The sequence below is a fragment of the Staurois parvus genome, unplaced genomic scaffold (assembly GCF_062004578.1).
Source record: "Staurois parvus isolate SC_StPar_1 unplaced genomic scaffold, SC_StPar_1.0 ptg000505l, whole genome shotgun sequence".
Taxonomy (NCBI): domain Eukaryota; kingdom Metazoa; phylum Chordata; class Amphibia; order Anura; family Ranidae; genus Staurois; species Staurois parvus.
In genome coordinates this window covers 3,071,860-3,096,340 of record NW_028318301.1, presented here as the reverse complement: position 1 = coordinate 3,096,340, position 24,481 = coordinate 3,071,860, and the positions used below count along the sequence as shown (strand labels likewise).

Genomic DNA, 24,481 nt, shown 5'->3' with positions numbered 1-24,481 from the left:
AAGGACCCCACCTTCTAATGTTGGTGAATCGGTGATCTACTTTAACCAATACACGCCTGGCCAATAGCCAAAAGGCGGCCGGCAAAATGTATTGGATTTCCGGGTTGGACGCCAAATGGCGTCCTCCCACACATGCGCACTTTTCACGCTTGCAGAGCCATGCAGCAGCGCAATCTGTCACCGGCCGTGTACCTCGGACACAGCCAATGCCAGATCTGAGTATCGGCCTCGTTGCCGGTACCATGTGACCTGCTGTGACCAATCACAGCAGGTCACATGACAGTTGTATACAATGGATGGCTTCATTCATGCCATCCATTGTATACTACTGTCTAGCTGTGAATGGTCATGTGATTAGCTGTGGCCAAATCACAGCTAAGCACAAAAAAAAAAAAAAAAACCCTGAATGAATCGATGTCATTCAGGTAAATGATTGCTTATAGCAAAGTAATTCTTTGCTATAAGCAAATTGTGTAAAAAAAAAAAAAAAAAAAAAAAGGAAAAAATACTGATCACTTCCCCAAAGTAGTACAATGTTACTATGGTAATATTGTACTACTTTGGACATAGTGAAATATGAAAAAAAAATCTTAAAAAAAAGAAAAAAAATGTAATAAAAAATTTAAAAAAAAAAAAAAAAAAAAAAATATATATATATATATATATATATATATATATTTATTTTTTCATACTGTCACCAGTCAGTGTCCCTGATCATCGCCATGCCAGTTATATGAAGAAGCTGTACTGCACTGGTGACAGTATGTAAAAAAAAAATAGTGAAAATAATTTTTTTTAATTTTTTCATTTTCCGAAAAATTATGACAAAAAAATACAACTTCAGAAAACTCGTCATGCCTCTTATGAAGTACGTCAGACTGTCCACTCTGCAAAAAGGGGTCATTTGGGGGATATCTGTACGGTTCTGACATTCTTGGACCTCAAGAAATTAGATTGGCCGTCAGCACTTCAGGATTGATCAATATTCAGATCTATACCATAGTTTGCGAACTCTATAAGTTTCCTACAAACTAAAAAATACATCCTAATTTGGGTTATTTTCACCAAAGACATGTAGCAGAATACATCTCGGCCTAATTTTATGAAGAACAATTATTTATTTGCAAACTTTTATAACAGAAACAAAGAAAAATGTGTTTTTTTTTCAAAATTTTTGGTCTTTTTTTGTTAATTTAGCAAAAAATAAAAACCCCAGCGGTGATTAAATACCACCAAAAGAAATCTCTAGTTGTGTGAAGAAAATGATAAAATTTTAGTTTGGGTACAATGTTGTATGACCGCGCAATTCTCATTCAAAGTGTGAGAGCGCTGAAACGTGAAAACTGGCCTGGGCAGGAAGGTGTAAAATTGCCCGGTATTCAAATGGTTAAATCCTGAGGTCAATCCCCCCTTGGTGTGGGGGGGGGGATTTTAGTTAGTTTTTTAATCAATCTATATAGTAATTTTAAGTATGCCTATGCTGTGTATGTGAAATAACTGACAAAAAATGTTATTTATTTTCCAAAAAAGTGACAAATTACAACTCTCCATGCCTCTTACTAAATACTTTGGACTATCTACTTTCCAAAAAGAGGTTATTTAGGCTGTATTTGGTACTGTCCTAGCATTTTAGGGCCTCAAGAAATGAGGAAGTCAGTACATCAGGACTGAGCAATTTTCAAATATATATACACCATAGTTTGTAACTTTCACACAAAAGAATATACAATATTTTGGGTTATTTTTACCAAATAAATGTAGCAGAATAGATTTTGGCCTACATTAATGAAGATTTTTTTATATGCAAAATTATATTTAAAAAAACTAGGAAAAATGTTTTTTCAACATTTCTAATCTTTTTTCTACATTAATGTAGGTCTATCTGTCCCAACAAAAATTATATAAAATTCATTTGGGTACTAGTGTTGCTTGACTCAGTAATTGTCAAAGTGTGACAGCACTGACATCTGAAAATGGCCTTGACTGCAAGGGAATGAACACCCTGGACTTTAAGAGGTTTTTAAAAAATATACAGAAAATACAATCTGCTCATACAGAAAAAGTGTATTCTTTGGGTTGAGTAAGGCAGGGTATACAAGGACTGAAAATCAGCTGGTACAGCAGGAATCAGATGCCTTTCGGTCTGTGTGTACTGCGTACTGTACCGGTCCAATGACCGACTTCTGTTGAGCAGTCCTGCCAAAAAAACAGCATTCAATAAGCACATACAGCAAATGCAAGTCCCTCTGCCAGAATACAATAGTGCAGCTGGTGAGGACCTTGCATTATACATCGTTATTGTCATTGTGTGTTTGTGTGGGTATCTGTTAGGTTTATTGTTAGGTTTATTGCATTCAACCCACTGGTTGAATGGGAAAAAAAAATGGTGTCATGTGACGAGATCTGTCACCAGCTGTGTACCTCGGACACAGCCAAATACAGATCTGTGTACTGGCCTGTTAGTACCATGTGACCTGCTGTGACCAATCAAAGCAGGTCATATGACAATTGCAAACAATCAATGGCTTCCTTTCACTGTATACAATTTTGTCACTAGCTGTGATTGGTCACAGTTATCACATGTACAGACTGGGCCAATCAAAGCCCATCTGTGTCATGTGATTAGCCATGGACAATCACAGCTAATCACAAAAAAAAACACTGAATGAATCAATTTCATTCAATTAAATGCTTGCTTCATCATGTGTAAAAAAAAAAAAAAATGATCATTTCCCCAAAGTAGTACAATGTCATTATGGCAGCATTTTACTATTCTGGTCACAGTGTATTATGAAAAAAAATAAAAAAATTAATTAAAACACATTTTTCCCCCCTATTATCACCAGTGTCCCTGATCACATCCACACTAGTTACATGATGAAGCTGTACTACACTGGAGACAGTATGTAAAAAAAAATTGTGAAAAAATTATTTTTTAACTTCATTTTCCAAAAAATTGTGACCAAAAATGTACAACTTCAAAAAACTTGCCATTCCTCTTAGTAAATACCTTGGCCTATCTACTTTGCAAAAGGGGTAATTGGGGGATATCTGTACTGTCCTGACATTTTTGGGCCCCAAAAAGATTAGCTTTCAGATATATACCATAGATTGTGAATAGAGATGAGCGAATCGAACATGGCGAAGTGGAATTCGTTTCGAATATTGGGAAATATTCGATTCGCGCCGAATCCGAAAATTAGCCAACTTCGGATGCACGAATCGAATTTTCCCAAAAATGGCGGCGACATGTGTGGCGACGGAGCGGGAATCTCTGGAAAGGCGCGCAGACAAGGCGCGCTGACCCATAATGCATTCATTCATGACATGTGATCGCATTAGCCAATCAGCAGCCAGCCAGCCAGCACTGTGTAATGGTGGAGCTATAAATTGCGGCCATCTTACAATTCTCCATTAGCCTGCGGTCATTCAAGAGAGACAGACCTGTCTGTATTAGGGACAGAGTTAGGGCCAGAGAGACTTTAGGGCCACAGAATCGTTACTCAGGGACACAGAATCGTTACTCAGGGACACAGAATCGTTAATCAGGGACACAGAATCGTTACTCAGGGACAGACACAGAATTGTTACTGAGGGACACAGAATTGTTACTGAGGGACACAGAATTGATACTGAGGGACACAGAATTGTTACTCAGGGACAGACACAGAATTGTTACTCAGGGACAGACACAGAATTGTTACTCAGGGACACAGAATTGTTACTCAGGGACAGACACAGAATTGTTACTGAGGGACACAGAATTGTTACTGAGGGACACAGAATTGTTACTGAGGGACAGACACAGAATTGTTACTCAGGGACAGACACAGAATTGTTACTCAGGGACACAGAATTGTTACTCAGGGAACAGAATTGTTACTCAGGGACGCAGAATTGTTACTGAGGGACGCAGAATTGTTACTGAGGGACGCAGAATTGTTACTGAGGGACGCAGAATTGTTACTGAGGGACACAGAATTGTTACTGAGGGACACAGAATTGTTACTGAGGGACACAGAATTGTTACTCAGGGACACAGAATTGTTACTCAGGGACACAGAATTGTTACTCAGGGACACAGAATTGTTACTGAGGGACACAGAATTGTTACTGAGGGACACAGAATTGTTACTCAGGGACAGACACAGAATTGTTACTGAGGGACACAGAATTGTTACTGAGGGACACAGAATTGTTACTGAGGGACACAGAATTGTTACTCAGGGACAGACACAGAATTGTTACTGAGGGACACAGAATTGTTACTGAGGGACACAGAATTGTTACTGAGGGACAGACACAGAATTGTTACTGAGGGACACAGAATTGTTACTGAGGGACACAGAATTGTTACTGAGGGACACAGAATTGTTACTGAGGGACACAGAATTGTTACTGAGGGACACAGAAATGTTACTGAGGGACACAGAATTGTTACTGAGGGACAGACACAGAATTGTTACTGAGGGACAGACACAGAATTGTTACTGAGGGACACATAATTGTTACTCAGGGACACAGAATTGTTACTCAGGGACACAGAATTGTTACTCAGGGACACAGAATTGTTACTCAGGGACACAGAATTGTTACTCAGGGACACAGAATTGTTACTGAGGGACACAGAATTGTTACTGAGGGACACAGAATTGTTACTAAGGGACAGACACAGAATTGTTACTGAGGGACAGACACAGAATTGTTACTGAGGGACACAGAATTGTTACTGAGGGACACAGAATTGTTACTCAGGGACAGACACAGAATTGTTACTGAGGGACAGACACAGAATTGTTACTGAGGGACAGACACAGAATTGTTACTGAGGGACACAGAATTGTTACTGAGGGACACAGAATTGTTACTGAGGGACACAGAATTGTTACTCAGGGACAGACACAAAATTGTTACTCAGGGACAGACACAGAATTGTTACTCAGGGACAGACACAGAATTGTTACTGAGGGACACAGAATTGTTACTGAGGGACACAGAATTGTTACTGAGGGACACAGAATCGTTACTCAGGGACACAGAATCGTTACTCAGGGACACAGAATCGTTACTCAAGGACACAGAATCGTTACTCAGGGACACAGAATCGTTACTCAGGGACACAGAATCGTTACTCAGGGACACAAAATCGTTACTCAGGGACACAAAATTGTTACTCAGGGACACAGAATTGTTACTGAGGGACCCAGAATTGTTACTCAGGGACACAGAATTGTTACTCAGGGACACAGAATCGTTGAATTAAAGAGTATGTCAGACAACACGCAGAGGAGTGGCAGAGGAGGCAATGTTTCAGGAGCAAGCAGACGTGGCAGCAGAGGAAGGGGTCGAGGCAGCACTAGTCGCAGCCAGAGGCCAGTGCTCCCGGTGTCATCCAGCGGTCGTGTCTCCACCGACAACCCTGCCGTCATCGATTGGTTGGCTCGGTCGTCTTCCTCTTCCCAGGTCACCTCTGACACCTACAGCCAACGGTCGGTGGGTACGTCAGACACAACCGTTAGTTGGCATGGCCCGGGAGCAAGCCCACTGAAATCACGTGTCCTCTACCTGCCCCTGTTCTTTGGTGTTCCCTCGCCAAGCGAAGTATCGCATGCTGTGGGCTCAGCCCCACTGTACAGTGAGGAAGAGCTAACAGAGGGCGGTCAGGAACGGGGGGAGACATCCGCCTCTTCAGCAGCCAGGCGAAGAAGTACTGGCGAGGAGAGTGGCTCGGTATCCGGTCTAGAGACAGGTCTGTCTCCTGACCCACACGCAGCCGAGGGGGCTAGTAGTGAGGCAGAGACCCTAATTGATGATGATGAGGCTGATCGCACTTGGCAGCCTCGTCGTCATCAGGCTATTGCTTCCGCATCATCAGGAGAAGAGGGTGCCAGCTTGGCAGCGAGCAAAACAGTCGGTGGGTTGCCCAGGAAGCAGCAGGGTCGCAGCAGTGTCAGTGGAGCCAAACGGCCACGGAGTAGAGCACCAGCTCCACTGCAGCCTACCACCACGGCCAGTAGTGGTGCCGGTGTGTACGGAGGAAGTAGCAGTCAGCAAGTTGCAAAGTTTCCTACTCGGCGGTGTGGCAATTTTTCGTCAAGCCGCCCGAGGAAGTAAACGTAGCCGTATGTCGACTATGTGGCCAGAAAGTCAAGCGTGGCCAGGGGGCCCATTTTGGGACTACAGCGTTGCGTCAGCATATGCAGCGTCGCCATTCGGTGGCCTGGGAAAACCGTGATAAAGATACGGCGGTTCTGCCTGCCCCAGCCCCCGCTCCATCACTTGCTCCGTCACCCGACGTCAATCGCCCTCTATCAGCCAGTCAAGGCTCCAACACCTCTGCTGAGGGGTGTTGTCGCTCGTTGGCATCTTCCGCTCGTTCAGATGCTCCTTCTCCTGCTACTCCTCTTCACGGATTCCGTCAGCAGTCTTTCTTGGAATCCGTTTCCAAGAGACAACAGTTTGCGAGCACGCACCCGACGGTGCAAAAGCTGAACGTCCTCCTGTCCAAGTTGCTGGTGCTGCAGTCCCTCCCTTTCCAAGTGGTGGACTCAGCACCTTTCCGAGAAATGATGGCTTGTGCCGCGCCGCGGTGGAAAGTGCCAAGCCGGCATTTCTTCGCCAAAAAGGCAGTGCCAGCCCTGCATTCACATGTAGAAGAGATGGTGGGCCAGTCCTTGAGCATGTCGGTCTCTGCCAAAGTGCACGGCAGCGCCGACGTGTGGAGCTGTAACTACGGTCAGGGACAGTACATGTCATTTACGGCCCACTGGGTGAACGTGGTGCCGGCACAGCAGCACCAGCAACTTGGACAAGTCATGCAGCTTTTGCCTCCACGTTTGCACGTCCTTGGTCCAGAAAAGATGTCCGCCTCTACCACCTCTTCTTCCACCGTGTCCTCAGCCGCCACCCCTGTGCCAAGTCCCATTACCCGACCAGCATATCACATGTGCAGGGCGCAACGGTGTCACGCTGTGCTGCACCTGGTATGCCTTGGCGAACGTAGTCACACAGGGGAGGAACTTCTGAGTGTAATGAACAGAGAAATCGACAGATGGCTGTCTCCGCGCAAACTGAAAATCGGAACCATGTTGACCGACAACGGAAAGAACATGGTGTCCGCTCTGCGTCAAGGAAGGTTGTGCCATGCGCCATGCATAGCTCACGTGTTCAATCTGGTTGTCAAGCGGTTCCTAAAATCCACCATCCCACTGCAAGACATCCTTAAAATGTCACGTAAACTTTGCATGCATTTCAGCCATTCCTACACCGCAAAGCACACCCTCCTTGAGCTGCAGCGGCAGAACGGAATTCCACAGCATCGCCTGATCTGCGACGTTGCAACAAGGTGGAATTCAACCCTACATATGTTAGACCGCCTTTACGAACAGCGAAAGGCCATCACCAATTTCCTGATGTTACAAACGGATAAAGGTACTCCCCTGTGTAACTTAGATGTCAGCCATTGGCAGCTTATGCGTGACACCTGCCGCTTGCTCAGGCCCTTTGAGGAGGCCACGCAATTCGTGAGTCGGCAGGACTATGGGATGAACGAAGTCATTCCTCTGTTGCACGTCCTGGAACAAATGCTGTTAACAATGGCTGGTCAGGGTGCGGTAGACGTGGCGCACAGATCTCAACGCCACATGACCCCTGTGGGGGCAGGACAGGAAGAAGAGGAGGAGGAGGTAGAGGAGGACATTGGTGCTCAGGAATTATTGAGTGAAATGGGTGGTTTTTCCACTCAGCGGACAGGAGTGCAGGAGCAGGAGCATCTGGTAGAGGAGGAGGAGGAGACAGAGGACCCAGACGCACCGTGGCAGTATGCTGTGGAGATGGAGGCAGGGAGTCCCTCGCATTCCTTGGCACAAATGGCCCATAGCATGCTCGGTTGCTTGCGTAGCGACAGCCGAATAATAACCAACAGACAGAGGGATGACTTTTGGCTGTCCACCTTGTTGGACCCTCGCTACCGTTCAAAAATGGTGGCCTTTTTCACACCTGCTGAGAGGGAGGCCAAAATAACGTACTATAAAATCCACCTATGTAGTCAGTTGGTCTCTGCCTTTCTGCGCCAACGTCCATCCTCAGACACTGTGGGCCCTGTGCGCTCGCGTTCCGCTGCCATGGCAGCAGGGGAGGGGTGGGGTGGTAGGAGCAGTGGCAGCTCCACCAGCAGCGGTTGCCTCAGTCTGCAGTCGATGATGAGTAGCTTTCTTCACCAGCGCAGTGAGGAAACTACTAACCAGCCGCAGCAGCAGCATCAGGTGGACCTGGAGCAGGACCTCAAACAACAGGCTTGGGCCTACTTGGACAGCACCCTGCCAACCGAGGTAGAAAATCCCCTTGACTACTGGGCAACGAAACTTGACCTTTGGCCCCAACTAGCTGAATTTGCCCTTGAAAGGCTGTCATGCCCGGCCAGTAGCGTGGCATCGGAGCGCGTGTTTAGTGCGGCAGGAGGTATTGTAACTCAGCGGAGGACACGACTGTCCACCCAAAGTGTGGAGAGACTCACGTTTGTGAAAATGAATCAGGCGTGGATTAGTCTGGATTTCAAACCACCAGTTCCTATCACAACTGACTAAATCCGCCATGAATCATGCCCCAAACATGTTATTATTTTTAACATAGGCCTCTGTATGGCCTTCAATTTAAGCTGCTTACGCTTCGCCACTCTGCCATGGGCCCCTGTACCGCCTCCTCTTGCTGCTGCCAGGTCCAGAGTGTCTCATGGGTCCCTGTACGGCCTCCCATTGCTGCTGTCTCCATCGCCACACTCTGCCATGTGCCACTTTCAGGTCTCCTCACACTGCTGGTGGGTTCCATTTTGTCATAGGGTGCTGGCAGATTACGGGCCTCCCATTGCTGCTGCCAGGCCCGTAATCTGCCATGAGCCCCCGTACCGCCTCCTCATGCTGCTGCCAGGTCCAGAGTGTCTCATGGGTCCCTGTACGGCCTCCCATTGCTGCTGTCTCCATCGCCACACTCTGCCATGTGCCACTTTCAGGTCTCCTCACACTGCTGGTGGGTTCCATTTTGTCATAGGGTGCTGGCAGATTACGGGCCTCCCATTGCTACTGCCAGGCCCGTAATCTGCCATGGGCCCCCGTACCGCCTCCTCATGCTGCTGCCAGGTCCAGAGTGTCTCATGGGTCCCTGTACGGCCTCCCATTGCTGCTGTCTCCATCGCCACACTCTGCCATGTGCCACTTTCAGGTCTCCTCACACTGCTGGTGGGTTCCATTTTGTCATAGGGTGCTGGCAGATTACGGGCCTCCCATTGCTGCTGCCAGGCCCGTAATCTGCCATGGGCCCCCGTACCGCCTCCTCATGCTGCTGCCAGGTCCAGAGTGTCTCATGGGTCCCTGTACGGCCTCCCATTGCTGCTGTCTCCATCGCCACACTCTGCCATGTGCCACTTTCAGGTCTCCTCACACTGCTGGTGGGTTCCATTTTGTCATAGGGTGCTGGCAGATTACGGGCCTCCCATTGCTGCTGCCATGCCCGTAATCTGTCATGGGCCCCTGTACCGCCTCCTCATGCTGCTGCCAGGTCCAGAGTGTGTCATGGGTCCCTGTACCGCCTCCTCATGCTGCTGCCAGGTCCAGAGTGTCTCATGGGTCACTGTACGGCCTCCCATTGCTGCTGTCTCCATCGCCACACTCTGCCATGTGCCACTTTCAGGTCTCCTCACACTGCTGGTGGGTTCCATTTTGTCATAGGGTGCTGGCAGATTACGGGCCTCCCATTGCTGCTGCCAGGCCCGTAATCTGTCATGGGCCCCTGTACCGCCTCCTCATGCTGCTGCCAGGTCCAGAGTGTGTCATGGGTCCCTGTACCGCCTCCTCATGCTGCTGCCAGGTCCAGAGTGTCTAATGGGTCCCTGTACGGCCTCCCATTGCTGCTGTCTCCATCGCCACACTCTGCCATGTGCCACTTTCAGGTCTCCTCACACTGCTGGTGGGTTCCATTTTGTCATAGGGTGCTGGCAGATTACGGGCCTCCCATTGCTACTGCCAGGCCCGTAATCTGCCATGGGCCCCCGTACCGCCTCCTCATGCTGCTGCCAGGTCCAGAGTGTCTCATGGGTCCCTGTACGGCCTCCCATTGCTGCTGTCTCCATCGCCACACTCTGCCATGTGCCACTTTCAGGTCTCCTCACACTGCTGGTGGGTTCCATTTTGTCATAGGGTGCTGGCAGATTACGGGCCTCCCATTGCTGCTGCCAGGCCCGTAATCTGCCATGGGTCCCTGTACCGCCTCCTCATGCTGCTGCCAGGTCCAGAGTGTCTCATGGGTCACTGTACGGCCTCCCATTGCTGCTGTCTCCATCGCCACACTCTGCCATGTGCCACTTTCAGGTCTCCTCACACTGCTGCTGGGTTCCATTTTGTCATAGGGTGCTGGCAGATTACGGGCCTCCCATTGCTGCTGCCAGGCCCGTAATCTGTCATGGGCCCCCGTACCGCCTCCTCATGCTGCTGCCAGGTCCAGAGTGTGTCATGGGTCCCTGTACGGCCTCCCATTGCTGCTGTCTCCATCGCCACACTCTGCCATGTGCCACTTTCAGGTCTCCTGACACTGCTGGTGGGTTCCATTTTGTCATAGGGTGCAGGCAGATTACGGGCCTCCCATTGCTACTGCCAGGCCCGTAATCTGCCATGGGCCCCCGTACCGCCTCCTCATGCTGCTGCCAGGTCCAGAGTGTGTCATGGGTCCCTGTACCGCCTCCTCATGCTGCTGCCAGGTCCAGAGTGTCTCATGGGTCCCTGTACGGCCTCCCATTGCTGCTGTGTCCATCGCCACACTCTGCCATGTGCCACTTTCAGGTCTCCTCACACTGCTGGTGGGTTCCATTTTGTCATAGGGTGCTGGCAGATTACGGGCCTCCAATTGCTGCTGCCAGGCCCGTAATCTGCCATGGGCCCCCGTACCGCCTCCTCATGCTGCTGCCAGGTCCAGAGTGTCTCATGGGTCCCTGTACCGCCTCCTCATGCTGCTGCCAGGTCCAGAGTGTCTCATGGGTCCCTGTACGGCCTCCCATTGCTGCTGTCTCCATCGCTACACTCTGCCATGTGCCACTTTCAGGTCTCCTCACACTGCTGGTGGGTTCCATTTTGTCATAGGGTGCTGGCAGATTACGGGCCTCCCATTGCTGCTGCCAGGCCCGTAATCTGCCATGGGCCCCCGTACCGCCTCCTCATGCTGCTGCTAGGTCCAGAGTGTCTCATGGGTCCCTGTACGGCCTCCCATTGCTGCTGTCTCCATCGCCACACTCTGCCATGTGCCACTTTCCGGTCTCCTCACACTGCTGGTGGGTTCCATTTTGTCATAGGGTGCTGGCAGATTACGGGCCTCCCATTGCTGCTGCCAGGCCCGTAATCTGCCATGGGCCCCCGTACCGCCTCCTCATGCTGCTGCCAGGTCCAGAGTGTCTCATGGGTCTCTGTACGGCCTCCCATTGCTGCTGTCTCCATCGCCACACTCTGCCATGTGCCACTTTCAGGTCGCCTCACACTGCTGGTGGGTTCCATTTTGTCATAGGGTGCTGGCAGATTACGGGCCTCCCATTGCTGCTGCCAGGCCCGTAATCTGCCATGGGCCCCCGTACCGCCTCCTCATGCTGCTGCCAGGTCCAGAGTGTCTCATGGGTCCCTGTATGGCCTCCCATTACTGCTGTCTCCATCGCCACACACTGCCATGTGCCACTTTCAGGTCTCCTCACACTGCTGGTGGGTTCCATTTTGTCATAGGGTGCTGGCAGATTACGGGCCTCCCATTGCTGCTGCCAGGCCCGTAATCTGCCATGGGCCCCCGTACCGCCTCCTCATGCTGCTGCCAGGTCCAGAGTGTCTCATGGGTCCCTGTACGGCCTCCCATTGCTGCTGTCTCCATCGCCACACTCTGCCATGTGCCACTTTCAGGTCTCCTCACACTGCTGGTGGGTTCCATTTTGTCATAGGGTGCTGGCAGATTACGGGCCTCCCATTGCTGCTGCCAGGCCCATAATCTGTCATGGGCCCCTGTACCGCCTCCTCATGCTGCTGCCAGGTCCAGAGTGTGTCATGGGTCCCTGTACCGCCTCCTCATGCTGCTGCCAGGTCCAGAGTGTGTCATGGGTCCCTGTACCGACCTCTCATGCTGCTGCCAGGCCCGTAATCTGCCATGGGCCCCCGTACCGCCTCCTCATGCTGCTGCCAGGTCCAGAGTGTCTCATGGGTCCCTGTACGGCCTCCCATTGCTGCTGTCTCCATCGCCACACTCTGCCATGTGCCACTTTTAGGTCTCCTCACACTGCTGGTGGGTTCCATTTTGTCATAGGGTGCTGGCAGATTACGGGCCTCCCATTGCTGCTGCCAGGCCCGTAATCTGTCATGGGCCCCTGTACCGCCTCCTCATGCTGCTGCCAGGTCCAGAGTGTGTCATGGGTCCCTGTACGGCCTCCCATTGCTGCTGTCTCCATCGCCACACTCTGCCATGTGCCACTTTCAGGTCTCCTGACACTGCTGGTGGGTTCCATTTTGTCATAGGGTGCAGGCAGATTACGGGCCTCCCATTGCTACTGCCAGGCCCGTAATCTGCCATGGGCCCCCGTACCGCCTCCTCATGCTGCTGCCAGGTCCAGAGTGTGTCATGGGTCCCTGTACCGCCTCCTCATGCTGCTGCCAGGTCCAGAGTGTCTCATGGGTCCCTGTACGGCCTCCCATTGCTGCTGTGTCCATCGCCACACTCTGCCATGTGCCACTTTCAGGTCTCCTCACACTGCTGGTGGGTTCCATTTTGTCATAGGGTGCTGGCAGATTACGGGCCTCCAATTGCTGCTGCCAGGCCCGTAATCTGCCATGGGCCCCCGTACCGCCTCCTCATGCTGCTGCCAGGTCCAGAGTGTCTCATGGGTCCCTGTACCGCCTCCTCATGCTGCTGCCAGGTCCAGAGTGTCTCATGGGTCCCTGTACGGCCTCCCATTGCTGCTGTCTCCATCGCCACACTCTGCCATGTGCCACTTTCAGGTCTCCTCACACTGCTGGTGGGTTCCATTTTGTCATAGGGTGCTGGCAGATTACGGGCCTCCCATTGCTGCTGCCAGGCCCGTAATCTGCCATGGGCCCCCGTACCGCCTCCTCATGCTGCTGCTAGGTCCAGAGTGTCTCATGGGTCCCTGTACGGCCTCCCATTGCTGCTGTCTCCATCGCCACACTCTGCCATGTGCCACTTTCCGGTCTCCTCACACTGCTGGTGGGTTCCATTTTGTCATAGGGTGCTGGCAGATTACGGGCCTCCCATTGCTGCTGCCAGGCCCGTAATCTGCCATGGGCCCCCGTACCGCCTCCTCATGCTGCTGCCAGGTCCAGAGTGTCTCATGGGTCCCTGTATGGCCTCCCATTGCTGCTGTCTCCATCGCCACACACTGCCATGTGCCACTTTCAGGTCTCCTCACACTGCTGGTGGGTTCCATTTTGTCATAGGGTGCTGGCAGATTACGGGCCTCCCATTGCTGCTGCCAGGCCCGTAATCTGCCATGGGCCCCCGTACCGCCTCCTCATGCTGCTGCCAGGTCCAGAGTGTCTCATGGGTCCCTGTACGGCCTCCCATTGCTGCTGTCTCCATCGCCACACTCTGCCATGTGCCACTTTCAGGTCTCCTCACACTGCTGGTGGGTTCCATTTTGTCATAGGGTGCTGGCAGATTACGGGCCTCCCATTGCTGCTGCCAGGCCCGTAATCTGTCATGGGCCCCTGTACCGCCTCCTCATGCTGCTGCCAGGTCCAGAGTGTGTCATGGGTCCCTGTACCGCCTCCTCATGCTGCTGCCAGGTCCAGAGTGTGTCATGGGTCCCTGTACCGACCTCTCATGCTGCTGCCAGGCCCGTAATCTGTCATGGGCCCCCGTACCGACTCCTCATGCTGCTGCCAGGCCCGTAATCTGCCATGGGCCCCCGTACCGCCTCCTCATGCTGCTGCCAGGTCCAGAGTGTCTTATGGGTCCCTGTACGGCCTCCCATTGCTGCTGTCTCCATCTCCACACTCTGCCATGTGCCACTTTCAGGTCTCCTCACACTGCTGGTGGGTTCCATTTTGTCATAGGGTGCTGGCAGATTACGGGCCTCCCATTGCTGCTGCCAGGCCCGTAATCTGCCATGGGCCCCCGTACCGACTCCTCATGCTGCTGCCAGGCCCGTAATCTGTCATGGGCCCCTGTACCGCCTCCTCATGCTGCTGCCAGGTCCAGAGTCTCTCATGGGTCCCTGTACGGCCTCCCATTGCTGCTGTCTCCATCGCCACACTCTGCCATGTGCCACTTTCAGGTCTCCTCACACTGCTGGTGGGTTCCATTTTGTCATAGGGTGCTGGCAGATTACGGGCCTCCCATTGCTGCTGCCAGTCCCGTAATCTGCCATGGGCCCCCGTACCGCCTCCTCATGCTGCTGCCAGGTCCAGAGTGTCTCATGGGTCCCTGTACGGTCTCCCATTGCTGCTGTCTCCATCGCCACACTCTGCCATGTGCCACTTTCAGGTCTCCTCACACTGCTGGTGGGTTCCATTTTGTCATAGGGTGCTGTATGGCCTCCCATTGCTGCTGCCTCCACCGCCACACTGTGGCTCCACACTCTGGTTTTGGCCCCGTGACTGCCCAAATGAGTGAAGTGTGCGGTGATTCTAAGATCGACGGCACTCATCTACATGTCATACTGACTGACAGTATTATTTCTCTTCCCCAGCAGACTCCAAGGGCATTTAAATTAAAGGTACAGTGTTCTGCACTAATATAAAGGCTCTCTGAAGCCTAGAAACACCCTTTTTATAAGTTAAATTCGCAGCAAATATATTCGACTCGAATCGAATTTATTCCGCGAATTCGCCGAATCAGCCGAATCGAATTTTTGAATACTTCGCTCATCTCTAATTGTGAACTCTATAACTTTCCTACAGACTAAATAATAAATAGTGATATGGGTTATTTTCACCAAAGAAATGTAGCAGAATACATCTTGGCCTAAATTTGTGAAGAACAATCTTTGCAAAATTTTATAACAGAAACAATGAAAAACATTTTTTTTTTCCACATTTTCAGTCTTTCGTTAATTTAGCGAAAAATAAAGATCCCAGTGGTGATTAAATAGCATCAAAAGAAAGCTCTAGTTGTGTGAACAAAGCGATAAAAATCTAGACTGGGTACAGCATTGCATGACCGTGCAATTGTCATTCAAAGTGCAAGAGTGTTGAAAGCTGACAATTGGCCTGGGCAGGAAGGGGGTAAAAGTACCAGGTATTGAAGTGTTTAAAGTGTTAGTAAACCCAAGACCCTACATTCACTATATCTGGTCTCCCACAGTACACACAACATGGAAATGCAATTATTGTACTAAATATAAACTGCTAAATACCTTTTCTCATCAGCAGTATATAGCAGTCTTGTGACTTCTATCAGTGATCAGCTGAGCACTGGTTAAAGCTTTTTGAGGAGTTTTCATTCTCCTCTGACTGTCCTGCGAGGCTGCATATCCCCTAATCCTCTGTCTGGACAGTGCTGATCACATGCACCCTCCAAAAGAAAAACAAAACTCTCAAGCAAAGCACACGAAACTGAGCATGTGCAGAGTGACTCCTAGTGCTCAGTGCTGTCAGCAGATGGATTAAGGAAAGCAGAAGGGGAGGATCAGAGAAGACAGGAGCAAACAGACTTTTTACACTTTTTACTGCAGACACAGACTGATTTTACTGTTGAGTTTATTAACACTTTAGGGCCGGGTTCTAAAGACTCTCACAATATAAGTGTTAACACTTAAACCGGAAGAAGCTGCCAAGTTCTAGTCACACTATGCCTTGGGCAAACATGGTCTTTCTTATACTGCACTGGTCTTTACATTTCTCTACATGTCATCCCCATGCCAAGCTGAGTATTAATTTGTTTAATGAGGGGGGGTTTCTGCTTTTTTCACTCCTGGTACCTTGTTAATTCTGTGGTACATATATAATGTGGGTCTACTTATCCAAAACTTCATATAATTCACATCATATGACAATGTCTTACAACACTTATCTGGCGGTAGGTCCCTTTAGAAGTGTCTGCACCTAATTCTGGCAAGCATTTGTGCCAGTTTCAGTAATATTGCAGACAGGGGTGCCAAACCTGTGACTATGGCAGTGACACATTCTTAAAGAATTATGCCAAATTTGCAGATTAAGACATTGGTGGCAATAAAGACCAGCTCTTAGCTAGTATGTAGAGATACACCATTGCTCAAAGTGGGTCATTGTCTGTGCTGGGAAGTGGTCTTTCATCACACAGCCTCATGCACAGGGCTTTTTCCGCAGCCCCATTCAGCTATAACGCAAAAGATTACCTGGCCATAAGCTGAATGTAAAAGAAACCAGGGATAGTGGCAATGTTATTACCCAAATATCACAAAGCTCAGAATTGGAAAATTACTTTAGCCAATGGATGGGCAGAACCTGATGAATAACTGAGAGACTAGTTCCTCATCAGGTTTCTGATTAGCAGTGGGTGGATTTAAAAGCTGCTATTGGACTGAACAGTGGTTATAGATTCCAACCACTGCTGTGCACTGAAGGAGAACTAGTCTCTCAGCTCCCCATCAGGATCCGCCCACCCCTACTAGAAATCTCCTCAGCCATATGCAGGGCACATTGGCTGCGGAGAAAGCACACTGAGATAAGAGTCTCCAGCATGGACATTCCAACCTCAGTGCCAGGCTCTGACAGAAAACTGTACCTGAACCCTATATGGACCTCCACATCAGTCTATTTCTGCATTTTATTTTGGGTGTGGGGGGGGGGGGGGGGGGTGAGCTGGTTTTAGACACAAAACCGCATCTTTGGATCACCTTGTTTTCTCTCCTTCTTGCGTTTTTCTGACTAGCTTTTTAACATTGCCTACTGCACTACTGTATACCCAGATCCTTTTCTGTTTAGTGTCTTTCACTCCTAAGTATATTTTTTTATTAGAGAACTATACTCTGATAGCTCAAACATATCAACATGGCATCTTGTTAATGAACGGTATACTCATCTCAACACTGCCAATTAATACAAATTTTCATGCTGCATCTACAGTACTTTATAATGCAAAAATCTTATCAGAGTTACTCAGCTAGCAAAATATTACTCTCTCTATATACAAGGACATTATATTCTCTATACGAGGCTTCTTATTTCTATTGTCTCTATCAGGTGTTTTAAATTTATTTATTTATTTATTTTACACATTTCTATAGTAAATATTAAATAAGAAAATGGCTTATTTGGAACACATGAGACAGTACACCTTGCTTTAAGATATTTATCTTTTCGTACCCTTGTTCCATTAAATTTATATCCTCTATGTCTGCGGTTTTGTAAAGCATCTGGTATGTGACACATGCTAAGAAAAGGTTGTCCCTGGTACTGTATCAGACTGCTCATAGTTATGCATGACATCCACCACATGCTGATTAAAAAAACAAAAGCTGCTGTCCATATTTGGGGCCCCTTGTTCCATTTGTCTTCTCAGATGTTTTTCGGCTGACTTCGGCACTACTATTTGCTATTTTTTTCAGCTCCCTGCCCTTTGATCCATTCTAAAAAACATAAGCCATGGTTTGCATGTGACCTGAATGTGGTCATTAATGCTGTCCAAGTTTTCCTACAGAATTTATTTAACTTTTTTTTTTTATTTATCCAAAATAATTCTTAGTATATAGTTTTTCCTTAGAAGGAGAACCTTTATGTTTAAAAAGGTTCTGTCATTTTGTAAGAGATTTTAACTAAATTCAAACTGAACAGATAACGAAAATGAATAACCAGATATTAGTCTAGGTAAAAACTGCATGATAAAATGAGTGAAAAGTTTATGAATATCATTAAATGGTTTGTAAAAATAAAGCCTGACATTGCCCTTTCCATTTACTTGTACTTAAGAGTGAACATCATATTAAAAGACCATTAGGGAAACTGAGCCAAATCCTGATTTTCACAACAAAATTTTAGACTTGCATATAACCATCTAGTCCAGGGGTGTCAAACTCAATTTCATTGCGGGCTGCATCAGCATTATGGTTGCCTTCAAAGGGCTGGTTTTATCTGTATGACTAGGTTTCCAGAGCTTCCCCCCTTACATCAGATGTCAAGAGCCCTACCTTCCCGCAGTGCATTCCCCTTCGCTTGTGCTACTTCAAGCAAGTAACTGGGGGTGGAGCTGGGACACAGAAAGTGCAGGGTCTGGAGGAAGACCAAAGGAGGGCTGGAGTGAGCTTTCAGAGTCTACTGACTGCGGAGACCAGGGGAGGCGTAGACAAGGGAGTGCTGTGGCTGCACAGAGAGGCACAGGATCTGGAGTTCTGTCCTCTCTGCTGCCGACTGTTGATATGGGGGGCAGAGATGAGAGCCTCTCTGTGGCTGCATGGAAAAGGGCAGGACCTGGCAGAGGAGTTCTGTCTTCCTTTCTGTGGCCAACTGCCTAGACGAGGGGGGGGGGGTGTCACAGCTGCAGGAGAGGTGCAAGAGCCATATGAAGCGGCCTAGCCTTGTGTTTGACACATGTAATCTAGTCAATTCCAACCCCATCATTCCTCAGGAAAAAAAAGTAAAGTGATGCCAAATAATGGGTGAGTTCAAGGCGGCTCAACCCCCCCCCCCTTCCCCAATCCACAGCTCATGGTCTCTTTCTCCCGTCCACAGCTCATCTTCTCTCCTCCTCCCATACACAGTTCACAGTTTCCCTCCCCCATCCACTGATCATCCCCCACAGCTCAATTCCCCCCCCCCCCAACTTACCTTTTTACTCTGTCAACATGTCAGTTCTGCACATCACCACTAATTCACAGCTTACACTGCCAGTCCCTAACTCACTTATGCACTCCCATCCAGTTTTTCTCTCCAACCCCTCCACATTTCACTTCTGCACCCCTATCTACAACACACCCCTAACCACAGCTCTCAAACTCTGCCCTCATATTTCACCTCTGCTCCCCTCACAGCTCTCTTAACTCGATTTAAATCTCCCTGGCCACAGCTCTCGCTTTGCACAATCTATACCCCCCTATTTACAGCTCTGATCTCTGCAGAACATCCACAACTCCTCCACAGCTATCTCTCTGCACAACTACCCCCCCCCCCCCCCCCTTCCTCTATGCAGCCTTACCTCTTCACAGTTGGATTAGAGCAGTGCAGCAGGCAGAGAGGGCTTTTTTTTTCTCAGCCTATTGTACCTTTATTTGTGCAGTTCCGCTTAACAGAGCTGAGGAGGACTTTCAGACCGCTTTACGTGGCTCGGTGCTACACAGATCTGACAGGGAGCAGGTGGGGATAGGAGCTGCCTCAGAAATCCCCCATTAAATCCCGACAACTGCAGCATCTAGACCTAGGGCACCCATCAACAGATGTGGGGCATGTGCCCTGGGTGCCGGTGATGGCATACAGAAGCCAGTGGAGGAAGAGTATAGAAAATGACCATTACCGGCTTCGGAGTTGAGTGACAGGCTGGAGTGGAGAAGGCTTCCGGAGGTGGCAGGACAGAGTTTTTCCACGTTTCAGCTGAAAAAAAGCCCAGTGTGAAAACACAGGAGCACAACAGGGACAGTTCTATTTAAATGAAAGTGAACATAATGAAAACTAGCTTTAAAAATACATTACCGTGTTAAAGTTTATGTGTTAAATGTAACCAATTCTCTGAAGGAACGTTTTTGTAAAAAAAAAAAAAAAAAAAAAAAAAAAAAGGACAGAAAAGAAGGAATTTATAACTTATTGGAGGGCCACTCTTTATTTGCCATCTAGGAACTGCATTGGCAATGTAACCGAAGTGGGGAGAGTATATGTGTGTGAAAAAGAACTAGCATTTCCCTAGAATCCTGTGTTGTGTTTACATTGGAAGGGATGGGACATCAAAAGTGATGTCACAGCACTTTCTGGCAGTATAGAGGCTTGGGCAGAGCTGTTACAGCTTTGCTCCTCCTCTTCATAAAGCAGTAGATATCTGCTATAGCAATCTATTGCTGGCTAATTTCAGCCATCAATAAATTTGTCCTTTGTGAGAATATCACCTATCATTTTTTATCAATGTTAATTAAGGCAATGCACTAGGCCAGAGCACCCTCTCTCTGTTTTCTTTGTATCCAGTGTTTGGCCTCCCCCAGTCCTTTCAGGGCAGCAAGGCATACACCATCCAAGATTTCCACAATGGATCCATAACTGCATCGAGTTCACCCTCAAGCGCAGGAGTATTTGTGTCAATTATGAATAAAAAAACCCCTGCGCTTAGATGACCCTAATAATAAAAAGCTGCTAGCACCTACTAAGTACCAGTGTAACATAAACCAAAAAACTATAAAATTGGTGCAGCGCTACTACTAAAATACATACGGAGCAAATAAACCAACATAAGTGAATGAACCCCCTTTAGTGACAGCATAAATCAATCACTGGTGTCAAAATGCAATTGACACGCACTTAACAAGTGACTACGGGGTGATAAAAAGTCCAATATGAGCACACAGGTGAGGAACTCTTCACACGTGGATGTGTCATACGTGCCACAGGAATCCCAAAACAATCTGAGTGCCCCCTCACCTCCTTGAAATGACCTCAAGGGCCAACCAGCTTTCCAAAGATAGTCAGGCAATCTCCAGTTGATCCCTTCAGTATGACCGGAATGATGGTAACTTTAACCAGACCTCTTCCACCGCTCTACCGACACCACTATCTTCCACTCAGAGACATAACCAAACAGGCTCCATAGTGCAATATATCCAATTTATTTAAATAAAAACATAAATACCCACTTACATGTAGGCAAACGATCATGCACAGTAATCGGCAGTCCTCCTGACATGCGGCTTCATGGAGTCCCAATATGGCGCGGACGCCGGAAGTGACGTCACCGCGTCCCGGAATAAACAATTAACGTACCAACGCGTTACGTCACGAATATCACGTGACTTCATCAGGGTGAACGCCCATAGTCCCACACACCGCTTATATTGGCTGCCTTGGTGTCAATTAGCTTAAGAGACAACCCCCGGCGGCCATATTCTTGAAGTCTCGTCCCATGCAAACACTCCCATTCAGTTACACTGGGACTGATCGCAACCATTAATGTATATTATAGGAAGACAAATATCGGTGGTATTATTAACAATTAAAACCCACCCAACATCCATATGGGTTGCAATGCCAGTGTGGGTTGCAATACATAGGCAGAACTAAAAGACCCATGTGGAAGAGAATTGGAGAGCATATTCAGAATATAAAAAAGGGTTATCCAAAACACAGCGTTTCAAAGCATTTCTCTTTGTGTCACAACAAAGACCCCTCGTCTTTAATTTTTTGGGGCATTGAAAAATATAAGCCATTGGAGGGGGAGTCACAAGGTGAGGTCTCTTAGTAAGGCCGAGTCGCGGTGGATATACACAATGCATACCCAAGCTCCCAAAGGTCTGAATATTGAATTCGACCTGAATTGTTTTATAAGTGATTTTTGAAAAGGTTTTAACATTTTGTTTTTAAATTTAATTGTATTTTGATCTATCTGGCTATTACGATATATGTATTTTTGGTGGGTTTTTGAATGTATACTCAAGACATGGAGTGTTTACATGGAGTTGAATTACAGGTGTATACATATATTTTATATATATATTTTATATATTTTATGTATATATGGATATATGTATTTTTAATCTATTCCTATTTACACATAATTTATTTTAATCATATATTTACTGGTCTATTATGCCCCGATTTATTCTATTTAGGGGTTGGGGATGTTGGGTGGGTTTTAATTGTTAATAATACCACCGATATTTGTCTTCCTATAATATACATTAATGGTTGCGATCAGTCCCAGTGTAACTGAATGGGAGTGTTTGCATGGGACGAGACTTCAAGAATATGGCCGCCGGGGGTTGTCTCTTAAGCTAATTGACACCAAGGCAGCCAATATAAGCGGTGTGTGGGACTATGGGCGTTCACCCTGATGAAGTCACGTGATATTCGTGACGTAACGCGTTGGTACGTTCATTGTTTATTCCGGGACGCGGTGACGTCACTTCCGGCGTCCGCGCCATATTGGGACTCCATGAAGCCGCATGTCAGGAGGACTGCCGATTACTGTGCATGATCGTTTGCCTACATGTAAGTGGGTATTTATGTTTTTATTTAAATAAATTGGATATATTGCACTATGGAGCCTGTTTGGTTATGTCTCTGAGTGGAAGACAGTGGTGTCGGTAGAGCGGTGGAAGAGGTCTGGTTAAAGTTACCATCATTCCGGTCATACTGAAGGGATCAACTGGAGATTGCCTGACTATCTTTGGAAAGCTGGTTGGCCCTTGAGGTCATTTCAAGGAGGTGAGGGGGCACTCAGATTGTTTTGGGATTCCTGTGGCACGTATGACACATCCACGTGTGAAGAGTTCCTCACCTGTGTGCTCATATTGGACTTTTTATCACCCCGTAGTCACTTGTTAAGTGCGTGTCAATTGCATTTTGACACCAGTGATTGATTTATGCTGTCACTAAAGGGGGTTCATTCACTTATGTTGGTTTATTTGCTCCGTATGTATTTTAGTAGTAGCGCTGCACCAATTTTATAGTTTTTTGATTTGTGTCAATTACTTAGGTGTTGTGGACATCCTATCTTGATTTTTGCAAAGCTTTTGATACAGTTCTACATAATGATCTAATTATGGGTTCATTCAAAACAGATACAAGTCACTAGCGGCGTACCACAAAGCTCTGCACTAGGTCCCATCCTATTCCGTAAGTGATATAACTAATGGTTTGGGGGGCAGAGTTTCTTTTGGCTGATAAAGGTGTGCAATAGGGATGATATTCCTGAGAAGTGTCTATAAACATGGAATGTGATTTGGCATTGCCATGGCATTTCTGAGTGTGAAATATTGCATCTGAGAGTACAATACGGGGCAGTGTTTCTCAACCTTTTTTCAGTCATGGCACCCTTTAAAATTACAGACAGTCCTGAGGCACCCTTTAAAATCTGACATTCTTGAGGCAACCCATTCTAAATGGGGTGCTTTAAGACAGTCCATAATTTTAAAAGGGCACCCCATTCTAAAATGTGAAAAACTATTCTAATTGTTTTATATAACGCAGCAACATCCACACATATAGAACACCCAACATTAGAGGCGATTTATTCTTCCAAAGCAAATACACTTTTGTACACCCGTGCTGAGTAGTATTCCAGTGTTTCTCTTCTCCCTCAGTTTTTCTCCATCACTGAGCTAATGGAGAGGGGCAAACGAGGATGCTGTGCAGGCAGCTGACATCCTCATCAATTGATTGGTTGTCAGGATGCTGGTGGCTAGAAGGTCGTAATGGTGCACAATGAAAACCTGTGATCTGTGTAACTAAAAGGCGGGCTTGTTCCATCCACTGGCTAGCATACAAGTTTTGGGAAACCTCAAAAGCACCCTGGTTGAGAAAAGCTGATATGGGGAATAAAGTGTGGGCCAGAACTACAGGAGAAAAGGATTTGGGTGTACATATTTCAGATAATTGCAAAATGGCCAGGCAGTGGGAGGAGCAAATGAATATCTAGCGCAGTGTTTCTCAACCTTTTTTAAGTCAAGGCACCCTTTAACAACCTACACATGGCACCCCATTCTAAAATGTAAAAACTAAATAAATAGTTTTATATAATGTAGGAACATCAACACACATAAGGCACTCATCGTTAGAGGTGATGTATTCCTTACAAAGCAAAAACATCTTTGCACACTTGTGCTGACTAGTATTCCAATGTTTCTCTTCTCCCTCAGTTGCGTTCCTATACTCAGCTAATGCGACCCCAGTGCTGACAGAGAGGGGCAAAGGTGGAGCAAACAAGGTGTGCAGGCGCCCAACATCCCCCTTATTAACCAATGACATCATTGGTTGTTACAACACTGATGGCTAGAAGGTTCTAACGGTACACAATCTAAGCCTATTGCATTGTGTAACTAAAAGGCGGGCTTGATCCACACGCTTGTATACAATTTTTAAGCATTTTACCAAGGCACTCCTGAAGAAACCTGAAAGCACACCAGGGTGCTTGGGCACCCAGGTTGAAAAAGGCTGGGTTGTAGGCTAGTACCTTGCAGTGACAGGACATCAGCAAGCTTTTGAGAACAATCCCCCCCGGAGCAGCTTCCCTATAGCCCCACCCCACTCTGAACCCTCAGTTTTGTAGCAAGCAAAACAGAATAACATGAAAAATTAAGGGAGGGTGACTCATCTTCTGTACTGTACTCTAAAGTAGGGCGGGAAAGATGGATTATTTTTATAAATCAATTAGTTGACCAATTATTGTTTCGATTAATCAGATAAAAACCTCAATATGCCATTTATTCTTTTATATGTAATTATTTAATGAACAAATGGAGTGTTACACACAAACTGCAGAACAAAAAACTTAACATTAACATTACACAACTGTACACATTTTTAAATAGCAGATCAAAAAAGAAACCCAAACAAAAACACAG

The 24,481-nt window shown here is 47.6% G+C and overlaps 1 protein-coding gene across 2 annotated transcripts in view; it reads right to left on the bottom strand.

Annotated features, from left to right (window-relative positions):
• PC (pyruvate carboxylase) overlaps positions 1 to 24,481 on the bottom strand; it is a 1,112,699-nt gene that overhangs the window by 1,029,311 nt on the left and 58,907 nt on the right. The window contains exon 1 of one of the 2 annotated variants that reach the window (XM_089689966.1): positions 19,456 to 19,516. The exons of the other annotated variant lie outside the window; for it this stretch is intronic. The gene's annotated coding sequence lies outside the window, so the exon portion shown is untranslated. Of the gene's footprint in view, positions 1 to 19,455; positions 19,517 to 24,481 lie in introns of those variants that run through there. 2 annotated transcript variants of the gene reach the window in all.